General features: G+C 38.1%; 1 long non-coding RNA gene across 1 annotated transcript in view; it reads left to right on the forward strand.

The window, feature by feature from the left end:
- The window catches only part of LOC149862997 (uncharacterized), a 63,421-nt gene extending 39,260 nt beyond the window's left edge, over nt 1-24,161 (forward strand). The window contains exons 2-3 of the long non-coding RNA XR_016443093.1: nt 6,308-6,349; nt 13,350-24,161. This is a non-coding gene — a long non-coding RNA (uncharacterized LOC149862997). The remainder of the gene's footprint in view (nt 1-6,307; nt 6,350-13,349) is intronic.
- The last annotated feature ends 2,329 nt before the right edge of the window (nt 24,162-26,490 follow it).

Consider the following 26,490-nt stretch of genomic DNA (forward strand, 5'->3'; position numbering starts at 1 on the left):
AGAGGGAATGGGGCTCTAGGGACTGCTGAGCTCATTTCATTTAGATGATTCTAGGAAAAAAAATCTCTGTGCTTTTCTTTGTATATGATAATTCACTACATGTTTCCACAGAATCTTGCTAAATATCCCAGATGTTTGTTCTGGGATTCACTTTCTATTGAGAAAAGTGTTGTCTCAGATAATTAATGGTAAGAGCAAGTGAAGCATGTGTGGAGAATGGTTAAAGGAGCTCCCAACCTGCATGAGAAAGTTCTGTTGATCTTTGCCTTTGGGATGTATAAAGTCATGTAGGGGCCTGTCATGTTGACAGCAGCTCAAGCCCTCCCAAGGGCTTGCTTACATTTCAAAATTCAATTAGGTCTAAATAGTGATGAGTAAGTTAGTTGACATGAGCCTGCTTACTGGATACGATGCCACACATGATTTGTCCTAGCCTCCACATAGCTGCTAGGTTGATTGTTACACTTAAAAACAATGACATGCCTTATTGCAGACAATCCTAATGCAGCTGGAGTTGATCACCACTCATTCTGTCTATCCAGCATCCTTGTTACAAGACACTAGCTCCATCCTTTCAAAGACTGTTAAGTGTGACAGGTGCATTAACAGGATCCAGGAACTATTTTGGCTAAGTGTCTCTCATCCACACATCCCAAAAGTAGCCTATGTAACTAACTTAAGGGCTATATCCTCACAATCATTAAAGTATTTATCACCCTTTGAAGTGGGAAAATGCTATTGTCTTGGTTTTGCAGATAGGAGAACCAGGGCAGAGAGCAACTATATGATTTCTCCACCATCGCACAAAACATCTGTAGCAGAGCAGTAAACTTTATGTGGTTGGGAATTGAAACCAGGCACTGTAACCACTAGACAAGCCTCACCCTCTCTTTGACCTATGAATGTAAAAGCTGCTTTAGAAAGCTTTTGCAACAAAATGAACGTGTATCTTATAGTGCTAAGTAACTTTAAAAACAAATGCAGTGTAAAAAAATCATATCGGCACACCCTGAGCAACAAACTCTACAAATACCAAACAGATCTGGAGATGATAATAAGAACCCAAAACTCCATCTATGTTATTTGCAGTTCTTAGGTATGGAAATATAGTTTAGTGGGAGAAGAAAACAGCTTGGTCTGTAAGTAGACAACCATTATGGTCATGTGTCACAGTCAGCATTTTTCTGAATAAGATTGATGAAATAAGAACTGACTCTGCTCAGCAGCATTAGCTGTGGTCACTAAGCCTGTGGCTCTGTGAATAGCTTTAGTTGTCTTTATAGTACTTCATATACTTAAGGAGCTGTAAACAGAAACTTTCCTGCCACTAGGTACTGTAGCTGACTACTTTGAAAAAATCCATTCATGACTCTAAAATAAATTTTGGACTTTGTGTATTATACATGATAGAATCTGTAATGACTAAAATGTGTTTAAATTATTTTTTATGAAATGAGCTTGACACCTCACTCTCAGCAAATCAGCACCAAGGGCCAGTAATTCCATATTATAAGGAATATAATTTAAGATAATTCATCCTCATTTATCTCTTCTTGGAAAAAGAAACAAAGCTAACTGGAAAAGAGAAAAATCTAAGTCTGTTCTGAAGAATGCAGCTGTCTACAATGACATGGAGGTCATTTTCCTGAGATGTTATAAACAGGACCAGGCTCAGTGTATATGTTTCCTTGAGGGCCTGGTCCTACTTCTTTTTGAGCACCTCAAAGTCCCATGGAGTTTCTTTGGATCAAGTGCAGTATCTTTATTATGTGTATTGGAAGTTGTTTAGAAAAATAGAGTCCCAACCCTTGATGCAGTTCTATCACAATAATAAAGTGATAATAGAGTGCAAGTTTTGGAGACTCAAGAAAAGCAAGGTTAGTGCTCAGCTATGTAACACTGTTATTTGTGCATTCACACTTTTGTACACTGCTGTAGGTATGGACAGATGATTTAAAATACCAGGGAGCTGGTTAAAAGGATCCCAGAAACGTGGGGAGAAGATAGTATGGGAAGATGTGAGGGCCACTTCAGTGAAAGAACTGTATATATGCTCATGTTTCTTGATGGGTCTTTTATAAAGAATTTCTGAAATTTGGGGAAGGTGCCTGGAAGGAAAGCGGAGTGGAAATCCGCAAAGAAAAATTAACTAAAACAAAGTACAGGTGCCTTTGTGCTGACCAACTACTCAGAGTGGTCCCAAGCCCCCCTGAAACGCCTCCCAACCCTGTCTAACTTTGGCAATTCTAAATTTAAATATATTGCTCTCAGCACATTTTGCCACCCCGCTACTTCAATCCATTTTCTTCATCTGAATCCTCAATTGATCTTGACACAATTCTCATTACACAGACAACACAGATGTAGCTATCAATGATAAAATGTGGTCAAGCCAATTCCTTCCCTAGGCTGAAAACATGACAAAACAATTGTATTATCAGTGATTTTCCCACTGTGCACTTTTTGCTTCAGGCACCAGAGCCCAACATTGCGAATAACGTTTGTTACTAACAATAGTTTTCAATTTTACAGACTTTTTTTCATAATACCCACTAAACTGTATTGCTACAGCTGCTACCAGGCTATTTGCAACTGTTTACTGGTATGCTTACTCTTTAATTGCCTGAACTAAAAGACTGAGTAACATTTCAGAGTATTCAGTCTTTTTGGGTACTGTCATTTATCCTCTGCCATCTGGAAGTGTACTTATTTTCAGGATTGCAATATGAAAATGCCATGCCTCCATTTAGTCACAGTGTAACGCACAATCCTCTCAACACTTGTGGTTTCAGAAACCATTCAGTTAAGCATATGCAAATATCATGATAATATTCTTTGTCTAACGTCTTTTGATTCCTGTTTCACCCAAAGTTTAAAACCAACTGCCTCATAGTGGCAGCAGCATTTCTAGTCAGGCAGTATTTAGGGAGTCGATTGACTTCATGACTCATCATAATGTACTTAATCCCATCTAAATTCTTGATTCCACAGGTGTTAACAACCCTCTCTTTTTAATGGTCTTTACTTTTCCCAGTCAAGCTATCCTTCATTCTACAGTTCTGTGGTCTGTTAGCTGCTCCTGGTAATGAAGCTCTCATTTCATAGCCCTGCTTAATGGTGTTTTTTAAAATCCATTCTGATAAAGTTATGTTTGGTTTTGCTGCCATCTCAAACTGAATAATATACTCCTAGGCCCTTAGTGTATTAGTAAAACTTCTAGTTTATTTTTAACTGAAGAAAAATGTGTTGTTTTATATGTGATTATGCATCTCGCCATAAGAACGTCCCCTTTTCTAAATTCTGGATTTGCCCATGAATACATCTAACTTGTCTGTAATACATGAAAACGTGAACTTTGTGTATTGACTATTTACTATTTAAGTTGTCCTAAGTATTTGTCTCTTGATGAGATATATCAACAGATTTGTTACCTTCTAGATATACTTCTAAATCAACCTTTTTTGCCTTCTTCAAGGCTGTTGAGTAGGGTTTGGTCCAAGTGGATAGACTTATGAGTAAACCATCAATTCATTGCTTCATGGGTCAGACTTTCAGAGCACTGGATGGATGTCAAAACCCAACATAAAACTAAAAATATGTATTCAGAGCACTCTCAATAGTCATTCAACATCTGTTCACCGATCATTGATAATCTGTCAGACTATTTTTTGCAAATTTACTTAAATGAGTCAACTGACTTCCAGTAGGACTGAGGAAGGAATTTTTCTCCTGGAAATGAGAGAAATTTGTAAAGGTAAAATCTTAGGTAATATCCTAACCATCCCTTATCTATGTAGGATTGGCTTACACAGGATATTCTCTAATCTTCTATTTAACTCTGTTTTAAATAACTCAAGTACCAGGATTTCCCTCACTTTTCTCTCAGATTTCTTTTTTTATAGGTGTTTTCAGTTGGGTAAGAATTAGCTTTGATCAACTTTAAAATTAGTTTTAATCACTTTAATTACCACGTGTTCTATAGCTACTTTAAAAGTATACAATAACAGATTATGAAAAAGAGTTAAAATACATAAATCTATTATTCTTATATATTATTTATGCATTGTTTGAAGTATGGCTGGCAGTTGACAGACGGAAAAAATACTGTTCATACCCAGACTCTGTATTTACTCGTTTGCAAGTTGTGTTTTTTAATCGAGTGGATTGCACAAGCACAAATTGGGACCCAAAGTCATTAAATTTCTATTTTGTTATTGTCCTAATTCTAACATCATATCCTTTAAATATCAATTGATCACATTATTTCTGGATCTTGAATATTTAGTTTAACTCTGGTTCGGAAATTCCTTTTATAAGTAAGAAATCCTTGAGATGAAGGTTTATAATAAAAGTGTTGGAACAATTTTTCTAACTAAAAATTACCATGTGTACTTGTATGTTCCCTTTCTTGATTTTTGGTATCAAGAGACTTACTGCTTCTTATCATTTTTAGGTACTTCAAAGAAGGGCAAGTGACTAATTAAGATAATAGCTAAATTTAAATTTAAACAATATCAAATTAAGAAATGTTTGCCAGGAATTTTTCAGCTATACCACTGCTATATTACTTCTATATTTGCACTAGTTAAACCATTCTGATCATTTTATCTATCCCATTTTATGTTTAGGATACTGTCACATTTGAAGGCCACTGCTGACCTGTGATCTCTTCTAAAAGGAAGGATTCTGTTTATCTCAATAAATATCCTGAGAACAGGTGGTCATTAATGCTTGGAAGTTTAAAGATAATTTTGAAGAGGTTTTGTTCTTCAAGTTGCACAGTCATTATACAAGTTGCTACTAGAATATTTCATACAAATGAAACACCTAAGAAACATATCTTTTGTTTTCATGGTTTATCCTGCTAAAACATTCAAAGCAGATTAGGAAAATCAGGTCTCCTGATAAAACAGATGAAGGCATTTGCAATCCTTGTGTTAACATTGAATGGGCTCTAGCATGTAATGAATACCATAACAATTTCCCTATAAAAACTGGCAACAAAGATGCAAAAACTTACTAGTACTGCACATCAGATGATAGACACGTGATACCAAAGAGAATGGGTTTTTGTGTTTTGGGGATAAGTATGAAGAGAGGAGACTATTTGTTTAGGGGGTATCTGTTTTTTAAAAAGGAACCTATCGTTTGAATTCAAAACGGGTAGCTTAGAGTATCTTTACACCAGCAGGGAACAGGATAGAGTTGGAACTTTTTGCATAATATAAACAATCTGCCATACTTTTGATATATGGAATGAGACAGAAGTTGTTCTGATATAGAAAAATATCTTGTTAATGCACTGAACTCCCTGTTCACAAGTGCAAGGACTTCATAGAATAAATATGAGGAGCTAAAATTAATGCCTGAGATTATAACCCAGTGGGCATAACAATGCAATGGGAAGCTTTTCATACTGTTTCATTTTATACAAGAGAGAGTTAAAGGGAACAAGAGATGGAGGGGGGCACTTTATACCAAAGAATCTGTAATGGCAGGAAGATGTAATTTGATAATGGACAACATAATGGTGAAATTCTCTGGTGAGGATATGAGAACAGAAAAACTAAGAAGTCAGAGTGTATCTCCTGTACCCCACTGGGGCAGGAGGGGAGTCGAAATGGAATGTAAGTAGGACAGTGGTTGTGGTTAACTGCAGTGATAGTGGTGGCAGATCATTACCAGGGGCATGTAAAAATCAGCTGAACAAAGCACTAAACACGTTCTGGAGAGAACACATCTGTATTGCTGGGCTAAATGGCCAAAACACTAATTATCACCAATACAAATTGGGATGCAGAGAGCATTTAAATGTTTAATCAGACCAAATATCCCCACAAAATAATCTATGTTTTTAAAACTATTGCTTAATTAATACTGCTTTTACTGGGCATTGGGGACAACATTTGGCTATTACTGTGTATATGTTCTACAAATTGGACTTTATATTGATTGGCTGAGGGCTAGATTCACAATTCACTTAAACTGGTATGAACCTGGATCTAGAGTTACTTCAGTTTTACACCAGTTAAGAATGAAGATTTTCCTCTTACCTGCTCTTTTCTAAGTGTAGTAATGTTGGAGAGCTACCGAAACTTTGTTTACTATATGGTAAAATTCCTGCGTGCTGCTCCCTAGAAGGATGACGCTTGGGTTTGTGGCAGTGACTTCCAACAACTGTTTAAAGAAGAAAAGCACAAAGTAGCTGAAAGGAGAGGCACCAACAGTTATTCATTGAAAAATACACTGTCATGGATTTTTTTTTTTTGGTTTCTTTTTTATTTCCACTTGCCTTTATCTTTCACAGGCAGATGACCAAAGGGAAAGCAGAAGAGCTTCTTGAACTCAGGCATGTTTCTTTTTGTCTGAAACTCCTGCATGGCTTCTGCAGATGTATGAGATACTAAAAAAAGTACTCAAAAAAGAACAAACTATTAATGATATAATCCAGCGGCTCTTACATAAGTATGCCTTACTCCTTCACCAGTTTTATTGGAATTAATCGAACAGCTGAAGGAAGAATGCTATCTAAATGTGTATGGGCTACTGGAGCAAGACCTAAATAAGAAAGGAAAATAAAAGAAATGTCTTTCTTGACATTTTGCAATTTGAACATCACGGTGATCTTTTAACCCTAATGTCTCTTCTGGAATGCTATATTATATCCTCTGCTGTACTGAACTGCAGACCAGAGTTATTTGCTTCTTTCTGTTCAGATAATAAGTGAATTTCAAGGAAAATAAAGTGGACTGTTAAGCAGGAAGTTAGGCCTTATCAGCACACAGACTTGTATTTGTTTAACTGCAGGCATGTTTGTGTATAAACTGTTTGTGTGTCAGTGTTTATTTCATTGTAAGAGTTGCTTATTTCAATTTCAATTAATCAGGTAGCAGAATAAGTTCAACTGAAATAAACCACTTAGGGTTTTACAGAAGCTTAGTGCACTGTTTTGAAACCTGAATTAATTTCAATATCTGTACCTTCTGTGTTTAGACAGGTTTTGGAAAAGGTTCAGTTGTAAATAGCAATGTCTATTGCTTCAAATGATTAGATCATAAGAATATTGTTTTCTGTCTTGTAATTGTCTTAAAAAGCATTCCTTACAATTCCTTCATTTTCTTTACTTTTGTACTCATCAGTCGTTATGTTCTTATAATGGATCTGTCTGTTTAATAAGCACATTTTAACTAAATCAGAATTAAGGAAGATCACTTTAAATTGCCCTGAGTCTTTTTTGGGTTGGTAGGGCAGGATATAAATCTAAATAATAATAATTTGAATAGTTTCTGAAGCGAAAACATGTAATCTGCCAGCAGCCTCGCAGACCTTAAAATGAATTCAAGAGATGAGTCAGCACAATTGACCATCCTTGCACTGTGTTCTGGGTCAGCAGTCACAACTTCGATATGAAATGTGAAAATGTAGATGCCATGTAGCCATTCACAGACCTGGTGTCAGAAAATAAGATGTGGTTATGAGTCACAGTCAATAGATAAACTAGGCGCATCTACACGAGATGTTTACTGCACTGTTGAATAATTAACTGTGCAGTAAATGTCAGGATAGACATGAAAGAATTGTTGTTTCCATTACATGGAAGTCTGGCAAGTGTACATCTGCTACACAGAGGGTGCATTTACACCTGGCGCTATGTTGCCATAGCAATGCACTATGGTGACAGCATCTCTGGTATAGTGTGCCGTTATGGTAAAGTTGCTGTTAAAAATAACCATGCATTGTGGATGTGGCGCAGTATGGCCTATTACTGCACCATTATTTAGTATTTCCTTTTGGAACTACTAAATCATGGCTCAGTAACACATTACCATAGCAACATGTGTAGATGTGCCCATAGGGACTAGGAGTAAGAAGCAAACCTAGTGTCTTCATTTGCTCCATATAAACCAGTTTAGCAGGGGGCATGGAAAGGAATGGCTAATACTTATGGGTGTGGACAGTGGATGTGGAACCACTGAATTCTTCGAGTCACCAGGGTGCTTAAGTAAATGCTCAACCCTAAGCTTGTGAATGTTCATTGCATTTCAATGGATAGTTCTTTTGCAGTTCAAATTAAAAATTAAAAATGTTCAGGGCTTACTTCTGTGTAGAAAATGAAAACTCAAGAGCCAAATAGCAGCCTTGAATTGGTTTGGAATAGATTTTTGCTCTCTTTCTATGTGTGCTGGAAGGTAAACCCCCCTCACAAATTCTGTGCATTTCTGTTGCATGAAACATATTTACATGTGTCCATGCCAGCATGTGCATGCATGAGTGTGTGTATGTGTGTGTTTGAGATACTATTGAACTTTTCATGGCCATATTTGTTTTTATATCAGCATGCAATGCCAAAGTTTAAAACGTAGCTTTTTAGACAGAAGGCTATATCAGTCAGTGTAGGCACTTTTCATATTTTATCTTGGACTTTTAAGTCTTGCTAAAAGTGTTTTATAATAAAAAGCAAGGCTAAAATACAGCAAACACTTGGAATGTGGGAAACTTTAGAAATTTAAAACAGGGTAAACACCATGCAAAAATATTGGGGTTAGATAAAAGTTTGAGCAGAATATGGTATCATTTTGGACAGTTTCTCATGCCTGGCATTTGGATAATAAGTAATAATATGCTAAAGCAGAAAAAAATATTTCAGATTAAGTCACTGTAAAATGATGCATTTGGCTTGATCAAACAGTTTACTTGATCAATGAAAAAATATTTGGTGCCAAGGGCAAAAGTTTCAAAATTAATAATTATTTCTAAATATTCCCAAGTAACATGATATTCAGATCTGTAGTTTTGCTATTGAGTAATTAAAGTAGTTTTATCTTTTAAACTAGAAACTTCATGAAAGAGAGTAGAGTTCCCAAGATATGCTACCCTGTTAAATAACTAAAATTATATTTTCATTTCAAAGAGCATGAAATCTAAAAGTCTTAGAACAGTCTGTAAATGTCATTAAAACTGTTTAAATTAAGACTTAGGTTTTGAAGTTTAAATATAAATAATACTGTATAGAACTCTCTGGTTCTTGGATATCAGTAACTTTAATATAATATTTTATTCATTTTATTTTACAAGTCCCTAGAATTATATATTTTAATAAGTATTCTAATGACTCTATTAGTTTGATTTAAAAAAAAAAACCCAAAACCTATAAAGTATTTAAAATCACTTGCATTCCTCATATTTGAAAATAGTCATTATGGGCACCTATACACATGCTTGATGTCTGCTCTGATGCATTCTAATTAGAACACATTGGAGCTAATCCAGTCTGCTGAAGCATTCTAATTAGAATGCTCCAGCAGCTGTGGTGTCACATGTATTCAGCATCCCTGCATACCAAAATGGCAGTGGGGGTGATTTAATTAAAGCTCATCAAACAATGAATATACAAGATGCTATGGGGTCAAGAGCTGCTCTAATTAAAACACTCCCCCTGCCACCATGAAGCATGTGTAAAGACACCCTATTGTTATGTTAGGAAAGATCACCCATCTAGTCATTAGTAAGGTCATATTTTTTTAGTTAGATTCATAGGACCACATTCCTAAAAAGCCTTAACATGGTTTCTACATTTATGTATATAAAATAGATAAGAATATATCTATATCTAGAACTGTGCATGCAATTGCTTATAACCTATTTACATTTGTAAATGTTATCAACATTGCATAATGAAAATAGTATCTGGAAATTTAGCCAGTAGTCAGTGGGAAACCTTCAAACCGGGTCCTTGTTACAGAGTAATTTTGGGTGGCTCCTTCAGCTCTTAACACCTGGATTTTCCACGCATTAACACCTGACAGTAATTTTAAGCACTCCATATGTGGCTCAAAGGTAGGCAACTCCAGGGCAGGACTGTCTCTGACCTATGTTACACAGCTTATTTTACACTAAGGTGTATTCACTTTAAGATGCAACTTAGTGTAAATATCCCACAAGACCCCCCTCCCCCACCTACTGGCCTGGATTGGGCCCACTTCCCCCTTCCTACTCCCCAGAGATTCCTTCCAACTGCTCTCCTTGCTTCTTCCCCTCCCTTTACTTGTGACTGTCCACATTGTCTGTCCTGGAGGAGCAGGCAAGGAAACATTAACCCACCTGCCTGGCTGCTGCCATCACTGTTGCTGCCACCTGGGTGTGCTTTGTCCAGAGAAGAGCAGCAGCCCATCAGAAGGGCTTGGGCAGGCAGGTTAACACTTCCTTACCTGGTCCTTTGGGACAGACAGAATGGATAGTTACACCTAAGTGGTGGAGAGAGATAGAGGAGGAATGTGGGGTGGGGAGAGCCCCTTGGAGGGGGAGGGGAACCAGGGAATCCCCAGGGAGGAAGCCTGGAAGTGGTGGGGAGGGATCCTGACTTTTCAGTCCTCCAAGTCCCTGCTGGCCTAAACCTGTCACTGGTCCAAACTCAAGCTAGCATTAACACTGATCAACATTTGTGTGGCTCACAGCGTAAGGTGTAACAAAGGCCTAAGACACAGGTCGGTAAAATGGTGGATGCAGCTGGTGGCTGGATTCCATTTCCTGGCAGCCCCTGTCTGCATGGCTGGAGCTGGTTTCCATTGAGACCTCAGCAGCAGCTGCACTGTGATAGCACAACACTGGCGTTTCTGTGGAGACTGGCTCCAGCCGCACTGGCAGGGCACTCGGCAGAGCATGGAGCTGCTCCAGAGTCCAGCTGGGATCTTGCAGCATGGTCCAGAACTAGGGCAGAGCTGTGATCTGCATTGTGCATGCCCTGGGCAGGGATGTGCAGGCAGCAGACCGAGGCTCTGTCCTGGCTCCTTGCAGCGGACAGCATGGTCCAGAGCCAGGGCCGAGCCATGATCTACTGCCTGCATGCCGCTGCCTGGAGCATGCAGCCTGCAGATCGTAGCTCTGCCTGGACTCTGGACCATGCTGTGACCTCTCCCAGTCAGGCTTCAGAGCAGCTCCCCTCCCTGCTGTGCACCCAGCCAGCAGGGGTGGTGCTAGGAGGTTTGGGGGGCTAAAGCCACCCCCAAATTCCCCGTAGTCCCCCGTAGCCACCCCTTTCAGTCGCACAGCCATCAGATGGCAGCAGCTGAGCCCGCCCTGCTCCTGCCTGCAGCACAGCCCCCCCTTAGCATCCCTCAGTCCCCCACCAGGAAGAGGCTGGTGTTGCTGCTGTCTGCTAGCACTGCTGGGACCAGTCTCCATGGAAACCCCGGCCTCATGCTATCATAGCATGGCTGCTGCTGTGGTCTCCATGTAAACCAGCTCCAGCCACATGGGCAGGGGCTGCTGGGAAATGGAGTCCACCGCTGGCCGGGTCCAGCCCATGGGCCAGAGCTTGCCCACCCCTGGCCTAAGACATAACTATAAATCCATAAAATGTTGTTTATTCTGATTCCCAACCCCAGTCCTCTGATACATTGTGTCAGCATTACTTCAGGCATGTCCATGTCATGTGTGGAGCTATTCAATCCCATTTAGACATTTATTTGGTCACCATCTGTCCATCTCCTATGGCAATCATAAAAACTGAATCTGGTCAAAATGTTTTAGTGAAACTATTTTGATGAAAATATACAAATTCACCAGGATGATCAGTTTCCAGTTTTTAAATGAAAAAAAAATCAGAGAGATGCAGTTTCAAGCCCCCTCTGGGCAAACGGCATCCTAGGACCCATCTTCAGCTTTCTGGGCCAATGCTGTAACTCTTTAGTTACTGGAGCTTAAATGTTTTCAGGCCTTCTTCCTCTGCATATTTTTTCTGGTTATGTGTGTGTGTGTGTGCCTATTGAGCATAATTAAACTACTATACACACATACTTACAAGCCCACAGTTCAGAGACAGAACCAAAAAAGGTACATGACTTGAAAAACTGCCATTTAGGCTCCAAAGGGAATGAAATTTTCCCCTAACTTTTTTTTGTGCAGGATTAGAAGAAAAATTCTGGATATTTTCAAAAGAAAGAGGAACCATGTTCTAAAATGAGGTCTATTCTATAGAAACCTTGATTTTACAGAGCTTTCTCTTTTAAAACTTGTATTGACATTAGAAAGAGTTAAGTATAAGGCAGGGTAGATTTGTACTTTATAGACTAACCAACGTGTGTATGCATGTGTGTAGCACAAGCTTTTGTGACCTGTAGCTTGCTTCTTCAGATGCTGTGAGAGGACAGGCCCCATCTTCTACTTCACTTCAGACTAACCCGGCTAACTACATCTCATTAACAGGATTTAGACATGTATGAGCCCCTGAAGAAAAAGGCAGAATAAAGCAGTTCACGATAATGATTAGCAGATCAGCTTTGCTTATTTAAACAAAAGATAAACATATGAAATGTATACAAATTAGTGTCTGAATTGCTTTTATGTCTTTTTATTATTGGATGCTACATTGAAGTCATTAGCCTGTCAAGTCAGTTCAGTACTGTTTGTGGAAGGCCACTGTGACCAAGTTCAGTAATTAGCATGGCCTATTCATAATTTGCTTTCTACATTTCAGTCTAAGCAGCTGTCAGTAACATGTTTACTTTACAGAAATGCGTATAAACTTACAGCCAGACTGTGTAGCTGTTGAGAACACAAGGCAGGGGAGGACACAAATAGCTGACTCCATTTGCATTCTGCAGGCAGACCTAATTGCATCCTCTGCTTTGAGTGCAGGAACTGGCACCTTCCAGCATCAAAAAGGAAAGGAGAAGAGAGGGTCATCACTCAACTACTTGTAGGAGATCCAGGTTTAAGCCACTGCCAGATTTGGAGCCAGGTCTTAAATCCAGATTCCCTTAGGGAGATATTTAATTATCTACTGCATCAGACAGAGCAGGCCTGGCACTCCAGCCTTATCTACATTGCCTTTGTGTCAACTGTGGGCCCATGACTCAGAAGTATACTTTTCCCACTTTCTCCTACTTGGCATGTGCCAAATGCAGAATGAGGCAATGTAGTTGCCTTAGAGACCTCAGCTCTTGAGCCTACAACTCATGTCAATAAACTCACTTAAAACAGAGCCTTGGGGTGGTTCTAGGTATGGGCTTATGGACACTTTGGGGTGTCTCTGCTACATTTCTAGGATTTCGTATGAGCAGAGTGGAAATAAATGAGTACATGCATCTCAACAGCAGCCCTGCACTTGTCACAGAGGTGGTATAACCTTGGTGGTCTGAACTAGGCAGAGCAGTGACTTGAAGTTAGCCCTTACACATCCTAATGGGGTATTCTAGGGTGGCATCTCTTGTTTCACAAAAATATTCAAAGGTTTAACACTGTGATAATTCTGTATTTTTTTAAACAGCTTGACTTGTAATCAGCTTTTTATTCATGAATCCCTGAATTGTCTTGCAATTGACAGTTGTACCTTTATGTCTTTGTAATAGACCATACAATGGTCTGATATTTCCTCAGAGCAGTGAAGGGACAGAGAAGTTATCCCAGTTTGGAGCTACATCTTATAAAAAGCTTTTATCAGATAACTCTACAGCCACGACCAGAATTGGAGTTAAATGAAAACTTGTTTCAGGGGAAAAGAATCTATATGCTCATTTGGGGTAAGTTCTATAAACAGTTTTGGACGAAAAAAGGGAAGTAAATTTGGAAAAGTTAAAAATTTTGTTTTTATATTTTCCAAATGAAATACTTTTACTTTTCATTTTAAACCAGTTATTTAATTTCAAAATTAACTGAAATTTTAAAAACAAAAAGGTAAAAAAAAAAAAAAGGGAGAGGGTAAATAAGCTGAAAAGGAAATCATTTGGGTTGAATGAAACATTTTGTATCAACTTGAAACTGCTTTTTTGATTTTTTTCCAGTTCAATCCAGTTGAAGTACAGCTCTAATTCTGCTCTACTGCTTCTAGTACCCATGCTAAGTTGTCTAGAGACAGGTTGAGGATCTTGGTACAGCATTGAGCTTTTCTATCTGTGAGCTTGGTAAGGTCATGTGAGCTTTTCTATCTGTGCTGGCTCATCATAGTTTCCAGGAAACAAGCAAAAAAACCCCAAGTCACATTAAAAATATTTGCTAGAATTTTAGAACATTGTTTTAAATTTCAGTTTCATTTTTACTTCTCTTAAGTAAACAGATGAGGGAATTCTTGGCAGATGCACTTGTGAAGATAATTTATGTAAATAAAATTTATCCAAACTGTGTAACTGTTGATATTGTATGACAAACTGTTTCTTCTTTAAGTTACATTTGATTTATATGCATCTCCACTTATATTTGATATAGTAACCTGTAAGTGCTGGTGTTATATAAGATTGTTCTCCTTTAAGTTTTATTGTATTTAATATGTGTGCTGTTAAATTGTTATGGTTTTATACAATGCATCATGTGTAAACATGCATAATTTCTCTAAAGAAGCTAAAGTTTTATTTATTCCTATAACTTTTGTTACTCAATTTTTTTTTTTGGTGTTTTTTTTCCAAAGGGCTTCAGACAACCAAGGATACAGTGTATTGTTAAAAATTCACAGAAAGAGAATCCTGATTTCACAAAGGCATGTATTCATGGTGGAAAATTTGTTCTAGGAATTATGTGCCTCTAGAACAGAAATATAAATGCTTTATGGTATGGCTTACATGCCCAGACATACCAAAGTAGCACAGCAAATTTGGAATTTTTGTAAGAAATTGCTTGTAAACTATCTTAAATCAAGAATTGTTCCTAGTATGTCAAATAATTGTTAATACTGAATGCATTTAAGAGCATGACAAATCCACCTGTAAGCAAATTCTTGCAGAGATTTAAAAAAGAGGTAAAATGAACTAAAAAAAAATTCGAAAAGTTTTTTTTCCTAGATCTGTTTAGCAGTACATTTCTGAAATGTCTAAAAAAAGAATGACAGCTGTATTGTCACTGGCCAGTCACTTACAGAGGTACTCATTCAAACAGAGGTACTAACTTTATGTGCCATGAGAATAGGACTACACAGACTGCATAAATTATATGTGCATGTATTTACACAATCAGGGCCTGCAACTAATCCATTTAAGTCTTTCAAAGATCGGTACAGACAACTTTGACTGCTTTTTGTATGCTGTCTGAAGTCCCATAATTCTGAACTCTAATGAGTGCAAGTATCTTGATTTTAAAGTACTTGAAAGACTTTTATATCAAAGCACTTCTGAAACATAATCGAATGGATTATTATAGGTTTACATCTTCTCCCAGAGGTAATTGTTTGATTTTCATGCAAACTATTTTAATTATCACTAAATTATTGTGGCTAGAATCAGTGATACCATAATGAACAAATTATATAACATTTAATCAGAATGCTTAGAACTTTAGGCAATGTTTCCATTATGTTATAAACTGTGACTGTGACTGCATCATAATTACAATTGGAAATAAATCCGTATTATAGAATAATAATGTGGACACCATTAATTCCATTGTTTGCGTGTCTGGGTCATGGCTTCAAGCTAAAATGTTAAAAAATAATAAAATTGGCAATATAGTATAGGAATGCACCATTCCTTCTGCTCTAGTGGAGTCTAGTTGACTAATTAACTAATCAGCTAATGCTGGTTCTGTATAAAGGAGATACAGGTGGCACTCAACTGGGCTTTTCTTTGGAAAGTAAAGAAAAAAAGGTTGCCTTTGATTTTGGTCAGATATGATGCTGTGGCTTCTGAGAACTGACTGATCATGCTGGAATAAAAGAAAACTTATTTGCTCCATTTAAACTAAAAGGAGAGAAATTTGAAATAGCTTCCCTGTTGGAGAGTTTAATATATGCAATGCTCTTTATTATAAGTGTTCTACAAAGATACTGCAGAATTGAATCCTCTGTGGTTGCTGGTAACTGTACAGTACTAATTCTTAACCAGTAAAATAGTCTTAATTAAGTTTGCAATAGGAGAGATTAAATGTGAACACAGAACTACAATACAGTCAAGGTAACAGAAATATGAGCTTTCCTGAAGCATGTTCAAAGGACAATGTAATACTTCTGAGGCTACCTTACAGAGCTGAATACAGAAAATCCATAAGTATATACTTAACTACTGACTAGTTCATGGCTCTATTCATTTGCTTAAACACATATAAATTTTTGGTCATTTAGGATTAATAGTTATATGCTAGGTCATGCTTAACACTCATTTAATTCTTTACCTTTCTGGTAAGATTTCAAACTATTTCTGATAGGTCTCTGGAAGTAACTAGAGTAAGACCAGTCACTAAGACATTGATTATCAGTTTTGTTCACTTTTAATAGAGGCTAGAACCTGACCACAGGGCCAGGGACAGACATTACACACAAACCGGTTTAAGTGATCAGAAACTGGTTTAAACCTGTAAAGGAACAGATGTTCAGTGCACATAAACCAGTTTGAAAATAGCTGAAATCATTTTGAGAGAAACCTGGTTGAATGTAGTATCTGACTTAACTGATTTGGGTCAAGCTGATTTATGCAATATCAGTCCCAGATCCCTTTCTGGTTTAGTTAAATCAGAATCCTCCGGCATCCCAGATGCTTTGCAATGCTGGGTGGGGCTTTGCTGTCTGCTCCAGACCAGCAGGGCTGGCCCCTCCTTTCTGCTCCCTGGCTGCATCACCAGCAGAGACAGCAGGTACAGGGCATCTGCCTAGCTTCCTCCTGCTCCCTACCCCTACCCCCACCCCCTGCTTCAGCAGGGATTCCCCACTCCCTTCTACCTTGGATAGTCACCTCTCAGCATTAGCTAGCATACCACATGCTGGCTATGGTCTGGTCCAGGCTGTGGGAGATGTAACAAAGGTAGACAGGACACTGTTGACTTAGGGCTCTTTGGAGCTAATCAACAGGTAATGTCCCTCCTTGGAAAAAAGTTGGTTATGAAGAGTTTGAACTAACGAGAGATCTTTTCGTTTTGCTTATGGTCTGATAAATTCTCCCTGTGTAACTCCCTGCCGTGTAGATAAAAGCTGTGTAAATCCCAGCAGACCAGCAAGCAGGGGGGGAGGGGACCCCTCCCTAATCAGAGTGTCCTGCCAGAGCCTGGCCATGCCACTCTTAGCTCAGCACTGTGGAAGGGTAGGGAAGGCTGCTTTAGGACCCCCAGCTTCTAGCCTGAGCCCTGCAGGCATATGCCTGCATTTTTTCAATTCAGGGGAGATGTCCGTGTGGTTACAAACTGATTCAGCCTAGGCAGGTTAAACTAACCTTCAAAGATTGAATCAATTTACATTCAGGCTTTTTTAATGTCTGTCCCTATCCCAAATCTGAGATTAGCTCAGGGAAGGACTAGAATTGAGATTTTTCAAGAGAATTTTCCATCAGTTTAAAGCAGTTTACTAGGGTTGTGGTAGTGGTTGTCATGGTTTTGTAGGGGAAGGGGAGGTTGTTTATTTGTTTTAAGTCTCTGAGACCATAAATTCTTGGCATATGCAATGTAATGGTGCAAACAAAAGCTCTATGTTCTTTGTAGAGGCTAATTATTATACTTTTATCAGGTAGCAGCTCTTCCTTTTGAGAAGGAAGAAAAAATATTGATTCATAGATTTCATAAACATTAGGGCTGGAGGGGACCCTGGAGAATCATCAAGTCCAGCCCCCTGCCCCAGGTGCAGGAAGTCAGCAGGGATCATAGGAGCCCAGCAAGATAAGCATGCAAATGTGTCATGAAGGCGTTTAAAGTGGACTCTTGAACCGCCTCAGGTGGCAGTCTGTTCCAAACCTTGGGGGCTTGGACAATGAAGAAGTTCTTTCTTATGTCCAGCCTGAAATGGTCACAGTGGAGTTTGTGACCATTTGATCTTGTCATCCCTTGGGGCTCTGATGAACAGTCATTCCCCCAGATCCTGATGAGCACCCCTGATAAACTTATAGGTGGCCATCAGATCACCTCTGAGCCTGCGCTTTTCCAGGCTGAATAGCCCCATTGCTCTCAGCCTCTCATCATAAGGTCTGTTTTCCTGCCGTCTGATCATTTTAATTTTTAATTTAATTTCTTCATCAAAAACCTTTTCCTGGAGCTAGATTAAAAAGGATATTTATCTAATATTTGAGGTGTAAAGCTAGTTGCTCATTACTTTGGGTCTCTGTCTATTCAAGTTGATGAGCAATTTTTTGAATGTCTCCAGTAACTGGAGCTGGACCTCTTATTCTCAATCAATTCCCCTTGTTCAAACAGTATATTAATATAGCCAGATACTATAACTTTACCTAAGTGAATAATCCTTACTAATACAAGCAACTTTACTGAAATCAATGGGACTACTTCTGAGACGCTCATCAGATGCATAGCTATTAATTAATCCTTGTAGGTAAAATTGCAATTTGAATGTTTTAAAATATTTCTGCTCTCATTTGCAAAACCCCTTCCCTAAAATATCTTTTCAAATAGTGTCCCACCCCATAGTTAATCTCTATTCTCACATTCTTGAGTTGTCCTGTGTGCTGTCTTACTTAACATAATCAGTGTGGTGATCATGTCTCAAAGGCATAGTGCAAAATACAGATGCTTTTAATAACAGCTATGTTAAATGTTTTGTACAATAAATTTAGATTACTTAATACATTCTGCTCAGTGTTTCTACTAGACGTCCTCTCTAGATCTTGGATCCCAATTAGGCTTAAAAGATAAATAGATGCTGAGCTAGTCAACACTGCCAAGACTAGAGAAATTCTTGGAGCTCTAGGAACATAGTGAATTTTCAAGTCCAACAGGATGAGGTGCTAGGTAAGTAGAGGAATGCAGTTTTGAACTTTACCACTTGGGTATGTAAATAATTGCCTATATTTTCAACAGCAAAATTCCCTGTGTGATTTAGATTATTGCTGGCTTAAGTATATTTTTGCTTGTACGCAACATGGAAATATGCTAGTATCTTAACATGTATAAAGAGAGGTTAGGTACACTCCCCAGCAGACATGAAAGTGGACCAGAAGTCAACCCTCCCCCGCATCTCCCTGGCTTGGCAATTGCCCACAGGGGGACCCCAGGTGCCCCCCGACCCAGGAGGCACCAGTCAGCAAGCCAGGGTGCAGCCCCCCCCCCCTCCATGCACTCCCTAGCGGACCCAGAAGTGGACCACAAGTGCTTCTGGTCCACTTCTGGGTCTGCTGCCAAGTGTGCTGGCAGCCCTCTGTGCTTCCATGGGACACTCCATGCACCCCAGGATCTCAGCATTCATGAGCCCCTGCTACCTAGATGTATGTAAAAAAAACATTAAAACTGTCTCTTTGAGAATCTTGGAATCTTTCCAACTCTCTCTGAATCAATTCAGAGGGTTCTGTTTTGATTCAGAGAGATTAAAGGGTCCTCTGATTCAATTCGGATTTGGAGATTTGGCCACCATATTGGACCAAATCTCCACCAAGTTGAATCAGGGTCCAAAGCTTCACTTAGCCTCAAATACTGTTTTAGGAATATCTGAGCTAAACTTGATAATGCTTATGTTTTTCCCTCTTCATGGTTCAATATCTACAAGTTTTGATTTTAAAAGAGAGGACAGTAATTTGGATTGGGATTAGAACTCAAAACATCAGTGTTAGCAGGTACTTCTACATGTTCATTAATATGCTTTAGGTAATGTAATGTTCATTAAAACTAGTAAATCCATTGTGAAGTACTAGAAAAAGGGGCATTATCCTATTTTAATGCACATTATATAAAGAGCATGATATTTTTTGTGATGCTTTAATGTGCATTAAAGTGCATGTGCAGATATACCCACTGTCGTGTCACTCATGGTTTGGACTAATAATTACACAGTGTTGTTCCTTCACTAGGACAGTGATCAATATGAGAGAACTGTTTCAGATGAAAGTGAAAAACATTTTGATAGAATTAATTATGAGATGGGGAAATAGCGTAGTTATGCAAGTGATGATTCCTTCACAATCCCAAAATACATCTGAAAAAGGCCAATTTACCTTATTAAATTGTTTTAAAGGTCTCATTGTTTCATTTTCTTCATTGCTCTCCCTGCATTAGTCTCTCTGCCTGAGGCATGAGTTTTGATTAGTTATAACATTGTCTTTATGTAGCTGCACATGCTGTTAAAGGTTACAGAGTTATTCAGTTCTCTTAAAAATATTGTTTCATTTTCTTTGGCAGTGAATTATGTGTAGAGAGATAATAGGACTTCAGGTCTCATGAAGAAAAATAACTGGTATCAGATGCTGAACCTGAAATGGAGCTGACGGCACATCTTGAAGACAAATATATAAGGAGAACGTAAATCTTACTAAAGCTAGCAAAGAGAGAATTCTAAAATTTTGAAAACTTGCATGAACTAAACACACTTTCCCTTAAAAACCAGCTTATTTTTGGGTCCATTTGTTACACAGATTTAGAGTTACTTGAAATAGCAATTATTTATTTGACACAGCAAAACACGGAATGAGTTGGAAGACAATTAACAGCCGAGTCTATTATAAACTTGCAAATACAGACTAATAGCATTGACAATTTTATAGACATGCACAATTATCACTAATGGCCACTAGGTGTCCTCTATTACCAAGTCTATTTCAGCTTTCTCACCATGGAATCTCTACTTTAAAATATTTATTCTTAGTACTGATACATGTACAAATAATTTCAACAAGTTTATTTTTTTTGGCCTTTATTTTCCTTGAATTACTCCTTAACTATTGACCAAAATAATATTTCTAAGACACTATCACTTGTCTTAGGACAGTGGTTCTCAATGTTTTTAGGCTCAAGCACCCCTTATTAAACCAGACACCCCTCCATAACTTCTGTGAATTGACACCCTATTTTAAAAACTAACTTATTACACTGCGTACCTCCTTGCAGAGGGGCCAGGAAGCAGGGGCAGGGGGACAGCCAAGAAAGGATGAGCTAATCGCCTGACTTATCTACTTACGCTTCCAGCACCCTTCAAAGGATCTAGAGGAACCCCAGGGTACCCCAGCACCCTAGTTGAGAATCACTGTCTTTGGGTAAGGACAAATATACCATTTAGTTAGTTTAAATGGGGTGGGAGAGCTGCTGCTTGAGAAAATTGTATAGTTGTTACAGTATAATTACATTTGCATGATCTAGGATGGATACAAGTTAGTTAAATTGCTCTGCCTTTGACTATGAATAAAGAATATCTTTCTGCATGAAGTTTTGAGTGCTGACTAAAACCTGAGTGACTTCTAAACAGCTGGAACTGTGCTTTTCAAAATAGTCCATCCCAACAGCATTACCTTTAGGGCTTGTCAGCCATTATGCTAGACTTCACTCACACTTCCAAATGAAATAACCTTTAATTTTTCTTTGAATTTTTGTGATGTTTCGTTGAAAATATATCTTGGTTAGTGTAAATAGAGGGTGTGTGTGTGTGTGTGTGTGTGTGTGTGAGAGAGAGAGAGAGATTGTGTGGGGTTTTTTTTAGATACTGACTAATTATGTGGAAATCTCTGTTATCTTTACTAACCATTTTAACAGCAGCTCTCAGTGAAAGTTAAAGGCAGTGTTTTGCCAGAATTGCCAAGTCTCTATTTTCATTTAATGTATATTTATCTTGTTTATTAATTTTCATAGATTTCATAGACACTAGGGCTGGAAGGGACCTCGGGAGATTAATCTTTGAGGTGTCATATCCACCCCCCCTCCCACACCATGATTATCGTTTATTGATGCCCACCAGGAAAAAAACAAACAACCCTCCCCCCCCCCGCAATTTAAACTATTTAGGCAATTCACTTTGTGAGGTAAGCAACTTTTTTCGTGATCCCAAGTCCTCTCGGAGAGAGTACCACCCAGGACATTATTAGAGAGAGCAATAGTAACAATTTTCTGTGGCTGAAATTATTCCTCCACTGAGCAGCCAGAATGGGCTGGCTGCCTTGTGGCCCAAGATCAGTTGCATGGGAGGCAAAATATTTTAATCTACTAAGCAAGGGATTAGTTTTGTCCTCTGACTTCATCTGTCACACAGAGAAGTCAACACAGGCAAATTTGGGTGCCAAAGGTAGGCCACCTGACCACGTCAAATCTCTGGGTTTCATGAAATTTTTGTGAAGAGAATGAACAGTTATCTGCATATTTCCAATTGTTTTTGCAATCTGTACATGCAGCGTATTTTGTGGGTTCCCCCAGTGAATTCCAGGTAAGAAAATTTCTTTCAAGAGGTCCAGATACAAATTTGGTCATTAAAATCAGACAAATTTATCTTTATGGTCTGAGAAATAATGTCTTTTGATGTGGTACGGACATTCAATAAAGATCTTTAACCTAAAGCACTTTACCTCATATATATAGTCTGATACCTTATATATCCAGATTTGATTTAGAGTGGGATCTGCCATTTTTTAAGGCCTCTGTGTTCCATGAACATCAGTTTAGTTATGGCTTCAGAGCACTTTCTGCACACTTTAACACATGATAAGTATAACTTCTGTGGTCCATTTTTTAAATAGAAAAGTCTGAGTGATGCTATACCATGTGTACACCAGGTATCTCCCCTGCAGATTTTTCATTATTGTTGCTTTTTGAACTGTACAACTGGTAGAACTGGTTGAGAGCTCCAAGACTAGATGTGGCGCCAGCAGCCATCTGTGGTGTTACCTAGACTATTCAGAGCAAAGTGAGACAATACCAATAACTGCACTACTAGTGTTTCTACAGTTACTACAGTACACCTTCACAGGAGACCATGACAAACAGCAGCTATAACACAGGTAGTGACAACGGGAGCTTCTACTAAGCCAGCTTGTGTCAGCTTTCAGTTGAAAGAAGACACCTGTTGAGGTAGTTCAATATCAGTCTCCCAATTAAGCCATAACTTCTGCATAACAGAAGTCTAGTCATGATGATGCTTTTATCCTAACACGGAAAAGCCACCTATCTGCTGCTGATGTATTGAAACCATCTGTTTATTTTAATTATGGTACTCAACACTCACCATAGACACTAATTCAAATTACTAACAATCTAGCCCAGATTTAAATTCATGTCCAGGAAGGGAAAAACTCTGCATCCCATATTCAATTTAAAGTACATGTACAAATTCATAATCAATTTTAGTATTGTATGTGAAGCACTTAAAACTGCCACTGATAGATAAATCACATTATTATTGCTGTCACTTTGTTTGCATTTCACGTTTTGCCATTACTTATTGAGAGAGGAAAATGTTGTACACAATTTTGCTAACAATTTTAAAAAACCCATTATTTCCCAAGAGGTTGGAGTAAAAATGCAAGTGGGAAAGGCCAGACATTATTAACTGTGGTTCTTAGCTACAGATTTGGAAGAAAGCTGATGATCTTTTTATTGATAAAGACAAACTACAGTCATGTGTGAAGACTTAAAAACTACATGTGAGAATGAGGACTCGAATGCAGCACACATTTTTTTCTCTTTAATAAACAGTCCTTGAGCTTTAAGTCTTCCTTGCTTAGGTAGGAGGGAGGTAAATATGAAGATTGAACTTCTTCCCTGCTAGGTAAATACTACTGAATATTTTTCTTCTTTTTAATGTGAAAACCTACATTTTCTATAAAAAAAAAGTGGAATTTTCTACCAAGCTAGTATCCTTACAATCGAAGTGATTGATGTCATTCAAGTATATATCACTATTTCACACCAATTTGAATAATATATTTAATCAAATGTAGTTTTTTGGAGGCTATGAATGTGTTTTGCTATGTATTTGTCTAAAAAATATAATATTATTACACTATGAAGTCAGACAACTTAACATAGACAAACCTAAGTAAAAGACTTTTCTAGTGGGAGTCAAAAAACAGAAAAGGGTAATATGACAGAGGTTACAGAGAAACAATTTCCAGATCAGCGGAGCAGAAAGGAGACAGAGTCTTGAGTGTGTTGGGGATAATGTGATCTGACTGGAAAGATGCAGAAGTGAAGTGTCCTAAGATGAGCAGAAGAATGAACCGGAATAAACATTAACAGGATGGTCAAAGAATGAGGAGCAAGTCCACTGTATTAACATCATGGAGAGTTCGTTAAATAGATAATGTTGGGTGTAAGGAGATGAAGAAAAGATTTATGCTGTGTGATAATTGAAACTTCCTTGTAGCCTGTACACCAAAATGTAATGAGGTACCCTAACTTCTGCCTGATTTCAGACCAACATGGCTAACCACCTGTATGAAATAATGAAGTAATTGGATCATGATGGAATCAATATGGTCAATTTTTTCAGCAACTTAATGGATGTATTAGTTTTTTTTCATTCAAATGCATTTGGTAAAAGTCAATACCATTTCATTAAATCCATGCAGTGCTCCTTTTTGATAAAACATGTCTCTACTTGACCTTCATGATATTCTTCCAATGTTAAGACAATGTGATCTAATAAAACTCATACTGTAGGTCAAATGGTATTTACCAGATATAATAGAAAATAGCAATGCAGTCCCTTTAATTAATAGTGAACTAGTAGACCTCCAAGTCTTAGGTACTTAAATGAACTAAACTTACTTCCCTACCCCATACACTCAGTATTTGATATATTTTTTATATATATTTTGGTTCATATACATGTAGGTCATTTTTCTTTAATATGTATGGTATATTAAAAAAAACATTATAATAAGCAAAGGTCACCATTTCCAAAAACTCTGTTCTAATAGCCCAGGAAGGTTAAGTCCTTTTATTTATCCACAGGATAGGTATTAGTTTGGCAATGTATACTGAAGCCAAGGTGCAATAAATATACAGAATCTGAGAATGTCCTTCAGTGCATCACTATAGATTCACAGAAGTTTAGGGCTGGAAAGGACTGCATGAGATCATCGATTCCAGCCCCCCTGCGCTGGACAGGAAAGACTGCTAGGATCAAATAACCCCAGCAAGGTGTGTGTTCAGTCTCCTTTTGAAGATCTCCAGGGTAGGTGCCTGCACCACCCTGCACTGGGAGTCTAGTCCAGAGTCTGATCCACTGTAGTTCAAGAATGAAACTTTTTGCCATTGTTACATGGAACTAGTTTTGCTCTGACCAGTGCTAAACTACACCAAATGTTCAGCAGGTATAACATTTTGTCCCTGCAGGTCTAGCATGAGTATATACCACAACCAGGTGCTGAGATTATATCAATGTAATGTATGATACTACCAGTGAATGTATAATCAAGAGGGTTCCAAAATCTGGGAAGCTCTCTGGTATTAGCTCAGATACATCACTGCTGATGAGTGAGACAATTGTAGAAGACAATTTATGAAGAGAGGCTAAGAGGCATGGGACTCTTCAGCCCAGAGAAGCAAAGGCTCAGTGGAAACTTGGTGACAGTCTATAAGGGGTGTGCATCAGGAACTGGGAGAACATCTGTTCACCAGGACACCCCAAGGGAAGACAAGGTCTAATGGTCACAAACTGCTGGAAGAGCATTTTAGACTGGACAGAAGGAAAAACTTCTTTATCGTCCAAGTCTCCAGAGTCTGGAATAGACTCTCCCCAGAAGTGGTGCAAGCACCTACTCTGGATACCTTTAAGAAACACTTGGATGCCTATCTTGCGTTAGCTGGGGATGATCTGACCCCAGCTAACTTCCTGCTCCTTGGGCAGGGGGCTGGACTCAATGATCTTGCAAGGTCCCTTCCAGTTCTAATGTCTATGAAATCTATTAAATGATCCATGTTCCACCTACCATCCATTAGTTTTGTTGCTCTGAGAAAATTAATTACTGTGATTTTTATTTTTATTTTTTTTACTATGTTTTGGTGTTCATTTTTCTCATTAAACATTAAATTTTCAGAAATACAACTGTCTCTTCTGTGATATTATTTGGAATTGTTTTACATTAAGCATATTTGGTATTTTCCTTAACTTTTGCACCTGTTTAAGATAATAATTAAAAAAATCTAGACATTCCAGGAATTATCAGTTGTTGAAATGTCACTGGAAGGGTTAAAACAAGCACCTGGACTCATATGAAGTCCACTAAAACTGTCCCTCAAGTTCCTAAATGCTATTTAAATTGGGAGTATGACTGTAAAGAGTTATTTAACATAGTGGCATGAGTTTAGAAATAGCATACAAGGTAGATCTGTTAACAATTCTTCTCCATCCAAAATTAGCTAGTCTTATGATGGCATGCTAGAATGAGGTAACAGACTGTGCCAGTGGCTATTTCTTGGCTAAGAGTATATGATCTGTTTCCCATAGCTACAATATTGAGGTCCAAAATACTGGTAGGGATTGTCCTCAACAATATGCATGGAAAGAGAAAGGGTAATTTACAAGTATACAAATTGCTTCTGTGGAAAACTAGGTTGTACAATCTCTCCTGCTCTACAGATTCACTGAGGTAAGAACTCACAGCTATAAGGATCACCATGGTAACTGTTCAGACAAATCTTGCTTTTCATGTACTGTCTTGATGCTAACAATAGATGGAATAAATTACAGAAAATGGCCAAGAAGCAGAAAGAAGATAGAACAGAGTAAGACTTTTTGCTGCTATGTGGAATGGACACTTAAAAGGTAGGCAAAAATAATACTGTCTCAAATACATAGCTATGAAGAACCAGATCTTGAATTCCAGTTGAGGAGAATGTGGCATGAGCCAAAGTCCAAGTGTGCAAAGTAATCTGTAGGTCATT

This window comes from Crocodylus siamensis, chromosome 6 (genome assembly GCF_052110815.1).
Source record: "Crocodylus siamensis isolate JL-2025a chromosome 6, ASM5211081v1, whole genome shotgun sequence".
In the NCBI taxonomy this organism is placed as follows: Eukaryota; Metazoa; Chordata; order Crocodylia; family Crocodylidae; genus Crocodylus; species Crocodylus siamensis.